General features: G+C 33.6%; 1 pseudogene; it reads right to left on the bottom strand.

The window, feature by feature from the left end:
- Positions 1–3615: 3615 nt before the first annotated feature.
- LOC149238549 (E3 ubiquitin-protein ligase SIS3 pseudogene) lies at positions 3616–4562 on the bottom strand (annotated as a pseudogene).
- Between the last annotated feature and the right edge of the window lie 2332 nt (positions 4563–6894).

A 6894-nucleotide genomic window follows, 5' to 3' on the forward strand; every position in this document is an offset into this window, starting at 1 on the left:
CAAATGTGACTGGTTTGTATCCTTATCCAGCAAGTGACAAACACTCAACTACAAAAAACACAGATAGTGATGCATTCAATGAGAAGCAGTGGGTAAAACAAATTCCTATGGAAAAAAATTTGGAAGTTGAAATGATTTTGGACACAAAGGTTGCAAAGAAGACTAAAGGGAAGGAATATCTGGAATACTTGGTGAAATGGAAAGATAATCTAGTTGAGGATTTCATTGGATGAATGTTGCAACTCTATATAAAGCAAGATATTATGTAGAGGACCTTATGAGAAAGAGCTCATAAATATTTCTTTAATGGGAAGCTTGATGTAGGTGTTGATCGAGGTGGCTCTAGGAAGGCTAAAAATGAAAAACTTTAGATTTTGTCAAAACTAGAACCATAACATAGAGCTCGTTGTCCTAATTCCAACAGCATAGATGACACCTGACCATGTATGCTCGAGATATTCACAGTCAAATTTTTGGTCAACTTGGCCCCACTAGCTACATTTAGTAGGTCGTTAACTAAATTTTGAAGCTAGCTAAATCTTAAGGTTTGGCTAAATTTGGTGGTAGTTAATGAAGTGAAAATTTGGCACCTATCAGCGGTCAGAATTGGTGAAATTGTCGCTTACTTAATTTTGTCGATAACCCTAAAAATATGGTAGGTAGTTTTTGAATTTGTTGGTTAATATATATATATTAGGGTGGTGGGCCACCAAACCAGCGGACCTGTCGACCCCTCCCCAACCATGTAATATTATATATATATAATATTTGGTCATCCCAATAGCCAGGCTGACAGCCATATCACATTTTTAGACTAGCAAGGCTTGAACACGCATAGGCCGCATGGCCGGCCCGCCGACCAATGGTCTAACAAACCAAACACACCGTAATATATGCCATGGCCACAAACCAAAATGGGAGGCCCACGGGCTTGACCTTGAGACCTCCCCAATGACAAGTATTTTTATCAAGCCCGACAACGAATCACAAGCAGGGTTGGCTTTGAAAATATCGCCCTCAATTTTATATTTAAACGAGAATTTCTACCATTCGACCATTGGAGATCAGAGGCTGAGAGGAGCTGTACAGTAGAACCTGGACACATTGCGAGCGTGATTTTCGAGATAGATAATATTCCAAGGGAATATTCCCTAGAATATTCCACAAAATATTCCCATACAGAATCATTGAGCAATATTGGAGATTCCCTAGGGGCTAATTTTTTACGGTGTCAGAAACATGCCAAGTTTATACTCATTTGAACCAGTTTTTCACTAAGAGTCTGATGGTGCAGTCCATTTTCTAATCTAAGTAACATATTTTTCACCCATGTCCAGAAGAGAATCTTGTGAGAAATCTAAAGATTCTTGGGGAGCCCAAATTTGATCGAGACAGAAAGCAGTCAAATTTACAGTCAAATTTCACAATATTTCACAAGGAATGCAATGGTGCACATAGTTTCTTCATCTGAGAAGTGAATTTATAGGTCATCCCTGGAACTATAGGTATAAGGTGTATTGTTGTCATCTACTCATTTTATTTTGTTGAGATGATGTTTTATTCTGAGATCCATGTATGCCACTTTGTGAGAAAACCCTTACATGCCACTTTATGTGAGAGTATGTCATTTTGTCATGCTGAAGGAGAGATTTTATGAGTGGGAGTTCTTATAGAAGAATTTCTCTTGGGAGAGAGACATGTCACTCTAATTAAGGGGGTTCATCCTTGTATATACAAATATTGCATCTTGTACTCATCATCTTCTTGCAACAACTAATGAAGTGGCCTCCCCACTCTTGACACCAGGCCTAGAGACGTAGTCCACACTAGATGAACTTTGTTATCATATCATGCATTTATGTGTGTGTAATGCCCTACTTGACCCTATCAGACTAATTTTTATTAGTGTTTAATTAACCTACAGATATTGACTTATGAGTATTAAGTAATATTGGTATAAAAATACAATTGTGAATCTGTAATTTTATTTTACTAATATGACTTTTATTATTTGTTATTATTCTATTCCCAAGGTGTCTTCTCAAATACACTTTTGGATAAGATATGGTCTTCTCCAATTTAATTCTAAATTAAATATCCATATTTATATTCCCGAGGTGTCTTCTCAAATCTACATTTAGATAATATATGGTAAGAAAAGTCAAGGATATTAAAATAAAAGGATGAGGCATAGTCATGGGATTAACGGTAAGTGGTTGAGGTGGAGGAGAGGAAGAGACATTAAGGGAAGGAGGATGAGAAAAGAAGGGAGGGAGATCTTGGTTCTTTATTTTGGATGGGAGGATTTTATTTCGAGAGGAGGAATGTAGAGGAGAAAAGGGAGGGAATGGAGGCAAAAGTGAGAGAACTCAAACTTGGATCTATTGGAGACTATTGGTTCTAAATTGGACACACTACAGCTGGTTGGACTTGGGATCAGAGGGATAGGGAACCTGTGGAGGTTCCTTGGGCTAGGATCTCATTCCTTGTTGGCTAGGAAGTAAATTCGACTAGGTATCCTAGTAGAAGCTTCCCAACATGGTCAAGAGCATCCCAACCAAGCCACTAGAACATGTATTCTATCAATTGTTGTTTTATTTATGTAAAGTGTTACAAATGAAATTCCTTACATGTTTAATACATTGAAAATCAAATTTTGTGTTTTTGGTCAAATAATTGATTTGTTATAAATACAATACTTTCCTTATTGTGATTAAATTAAATGATAAATTTAGTTTTAGTTACAAAAATAGGTTAGGTCCTCACATGTGGTATCAGAGTCCAGATTCAAAATCTAAGGCCTAAAACCCACCAGCTTGTTATGAATTTATATTTAAAAAATAAATTAATGATAAAAAATACTAATAAAAACAATGCCAAATAATATATATTTTATATATAAAAAATCCACATAATTTCTCTTTTTCAGAGAATAAGGATGTGAGAGTTTGAAATATAAATATATTCCATAATAATATGAGGCCATAATTTTTTTTATTTATTTTTTTAAAGGCCTCAAATGTCTAAAATGCTCGATCAAGGTCCTAGATGTTTGCCAATCTTATGCAGTTGACTACTACTCAGTTGTATGGAGGTTCTTCTTGACTCAAATTCTCTAGTTGAAAATAAACCGCATCTAATGTAGAAAACCCACCCTTAGAACAAGCCTGTACAAGTGGATTCAAAGACTAGAAAGACTTTAGGTGCTTGATCAGGTACATTTTTTGTTTCTGAGTGCTTGATCAAGCGTTAAAGACTCCAATTCTCTATGACAGTGCTAGTAGGCGAATCTTTGTAAATGATATGATTGTTATTTTGGAGAGTTGTTTGAAAGCATTTTTTTCCATTAGTTCTTTGAAGCGGTCCATCATTCTTGAAATCAAAATTGTTGGGTCATTGTAGCGATTTTCCTATAAATACTAGTAAGTTCCCATTAAGCAGTGCACACTTTCCCTATCACTGGTTTGCTAAGCAACGAATCACCCTCGAAATTTCATATTTTTCGTATCATCTGAGTTTCCTGACAATGATTGAAGAAATCGGTACATTATAACCATGTTCGATAATTTCATGATATGTGGAGGACTTGAAAGGATTTTTTATGCCTACATGAATTCAATTTGAAAGGTTTCTTGAATTCTCTAATTGGTTGGACTCCAAATTAGTTGTAATTGAACCCTCTACAAGGTTCGTTCACCATTTCACCTATACTCATTTCAATGTGAACTAAGTTCTCCGCCCTAATAGTACGGAGCATATTCTTCTCCTGTAAATGCAAGAGGTTTCTTTACCTCTTAGGTTGAGCTCTTATGTAATGACTACTAAGCATACTTATGAAGCTTCTTGCCGAGGTCTAAGAATATATACTAGAGTCCCCAGTTTGAGGTCGTTCTGTGTTTGCAAGAACAATAAGGTCCAAATTAGAAAACTCAGAACAATGACAACAAGGGAATTTTATGTTAAGGCGAACCATCCCTAAATGCATTCTACAAGAAAATTATGTGCACATGGGAACTCACGTACCTTAATTCCAACATGGAAATCCATAAAGAAGATAGGGCACTCACTATAATTTGCAGGCACTGCCTTCATACGGAATTTTGAAATCTCCTGAATAAGTGTTTTGATTTCTTCCCTTTGTGTTGGTGTCAAGTAAAGGCAAGGGTGATATGTCACAGTATCTTGTACCATGCCCCACAATGCCTTCCCAGCAGCTTCAAATGCCTAATTAGGCACTCTGATAAGATGAACCAAAAAACCACAAATTCAGAAATAGGAAACCCTTGTGCCCATTGTGGAGGTGCCTACCTCCACATCAACCACTTCACAGTAGAAATGTAGGCAATACAAATAAGTCCATAGAAACTAAAAAGAAACCAAATTAGGAAGCCCCATCTTTTACCATTTTCAGCTAGAAAATTTCTTGCAATGGTAAACCATATGCTTCCAATTACAGTCCAAGCCCATAGAAATGGATAAAGAACTAGGAAAAGGATTGAAAGAACCACAATTCTCCTGCAGAATCACAAAAAACTTTATTGGCGACCTAGATCCAATCCCATTCCATTTAAAGTTGATTCTTATCACGAGGAAGAAGAAGTTGTAGAAAAATAATACAAGAGGAGGAGCTTTGAGCTTGGAATATCAACGAGCTAATTCATCGTCAAGTCCAATGTAATCAAATCCCCCAACATCTGAATTCAGCAATGGATTTAAGGGTTTGGCCGATCTATGGGAGTTGAGAATAAGTTGCAAAGCACTTTCATCTTGGAACTGTGTGAGAAGATGATTGACTTGTTCCTCATTCTCTTCCCCTCTCGGCAACCTACTCCAAATTGTGTTGTTGGAAGACCTTCCATCAATTCATTTTTTAAGTGTCTAGATTGTGTGTGTCCCCTGGTTTCGAAACAGCAACATGTCTATGCAGAAAATCAATCAACTTCATTTTTTTGTTTACACAATTAAATATTGTCGAGAAAAGAAACCAAAGTCAACTAAGAAATTTATTTTACATTTGCACCTAAAAATGCAACCACTGGGACACAACTACAGACAAATAAATGTTGGTAAAATTCATTTAGCATTTACCAACAATGCAGGCCTCAATTAAATTGATGATATTTTGTTAAGGATACTTTAAAAAAATCAAACAAAAATGTTTTTGTTTAAGAAGATGATGTAAGACCGGGAACTCCAGTATTGCTTGAGATTGGTATAATATTATTACAGTATGGAACTCCAATGTTTCCTGAGATTGGTAAAATACTCTTAGAGTGTGTAACATTACTTTTGTTTACCCAGTGATCTAATCAAATTTGAAATTAAATAAACTAGTTACATTTTATCTTTATTTTTATGCAATAATTTATTAATTTCTTCCATTCCTAAATAAAAAAAAAATTGCTAGAATTACAACATTTTGTCATCTAACAGAGCATCCAAATATTCTTGTCATCCCCAAAACTTGGCATCGTGGAAAATGAGGAATTAAAAAATAGTACAAATGAGTATACTTATTTATATATATATATATGGCACTAAAATGAATATAGAAATATAATATAATATATAAGTAAAATGTAAGTATAAAAATGAGAAAAAGGTTTTATTAAAAAATAAAAAATAAAAATGTTAAGAGAATAGGAATGCATATTTAGCTTCACATAAAATAAGACAAGACAAGTACTCTTTAAAAATATGTTACTAATGAATCTATTATGTATACTAATGAATCCAGCAAACGCCATACCAAGCCACTAAGGTACTTAAAACTAGAAAACGTTGTTCTCTTAAATATTCGAATCTTCCCTGGGTAACATAAACTAGCAAAGGAATTTTCTCGCTCAAAGAAAAAAACACAAGAAAACGATAGTTTCGGTTGGAAACAAGGAGCAATAAAGACAGAAGTGGAGAGAGGGTTTTATGTATCCTATGAGGGAGAGCACGAGAGACACGTGGGCTTCATGCAAGGCATGGCCGGCATGAAAACCAACTACCAATATTTTATATATATATATATATATATATATATATATATATATATATATATTTTGATTATCATTGTATTTTATAATATTTATAATTATTTTTTTATTCTTTTCATTCTAATTGATTATATTGACTCATCTTTATGTATATTTTATTTAAAAAAATTGTTAAATTAATTTAATTATCAATCTTTAGAGTATAACCTTTCTAGTTATGCTTCACCCATTCCCTTCATGCAAAATAAAGAAAGAGCATATATTGTATCTTAGGGCCTTGTGGTATATTTAACATTATCTTATGTGTAGTTAGTTAAAAATATACAAGTTTGACTTTTTTATTTATATTTAGTCATATTTTTCAAAATTGTATATGTCATAAAGATACAACTTGAGTTTACTTTACAAATTTATGCAAGTAAAATTTTAAATTTTTATATATATAGATGGAGAAGAGTTTACAACTCACTACATATATAAAATAACAAATTAACCATAAAAAATTAAAATATATATAAAAAAATAATAATCATGCTCATAATGTTAAACTACTGCATAGAATTAAATAGTTGGAATCCATATACACCAATGGTAGAGTTCCTTGGGACATTCATTACATTATTGTTACTGCCCACCATAATTTATGTCATTCTTTGTATAAATTTAGATAGGAGTAAATTTACAAAGGTTAGTGCCCACCAAAATTTATGCAAGTTGTGGCAAAAATTTCATATCAAAGAATTATTGACATTGGAATCAAAGAAAACCCAACTATATGTCCAAGGAGTGTGTAGCCTCCTATAGGGTTAAGTGTCTATTAAAGGAATAAAGGGAAAAAAAAAATCTTGAAACGAGATTTACGAATGCTTAAGACATTTGCACTAACCTTTTTAATTTTCTAGTTTTTTAT

Source organism: Pinus tabuliformis, chromosome 8, assembly GCF_031772625.1.
Source record: "Pinus tabuliformis cultivar Carrire ecotype Pingquan chromosome 8, CPIR1, whole genome shotgun sequence".
Taxonomy (NCBI): Eukaryota; Viridiplantae; Streptophyta; class Pinopsida; order Pinales; family Pinaceae; genus Pinus; species Pinus tabuliformis.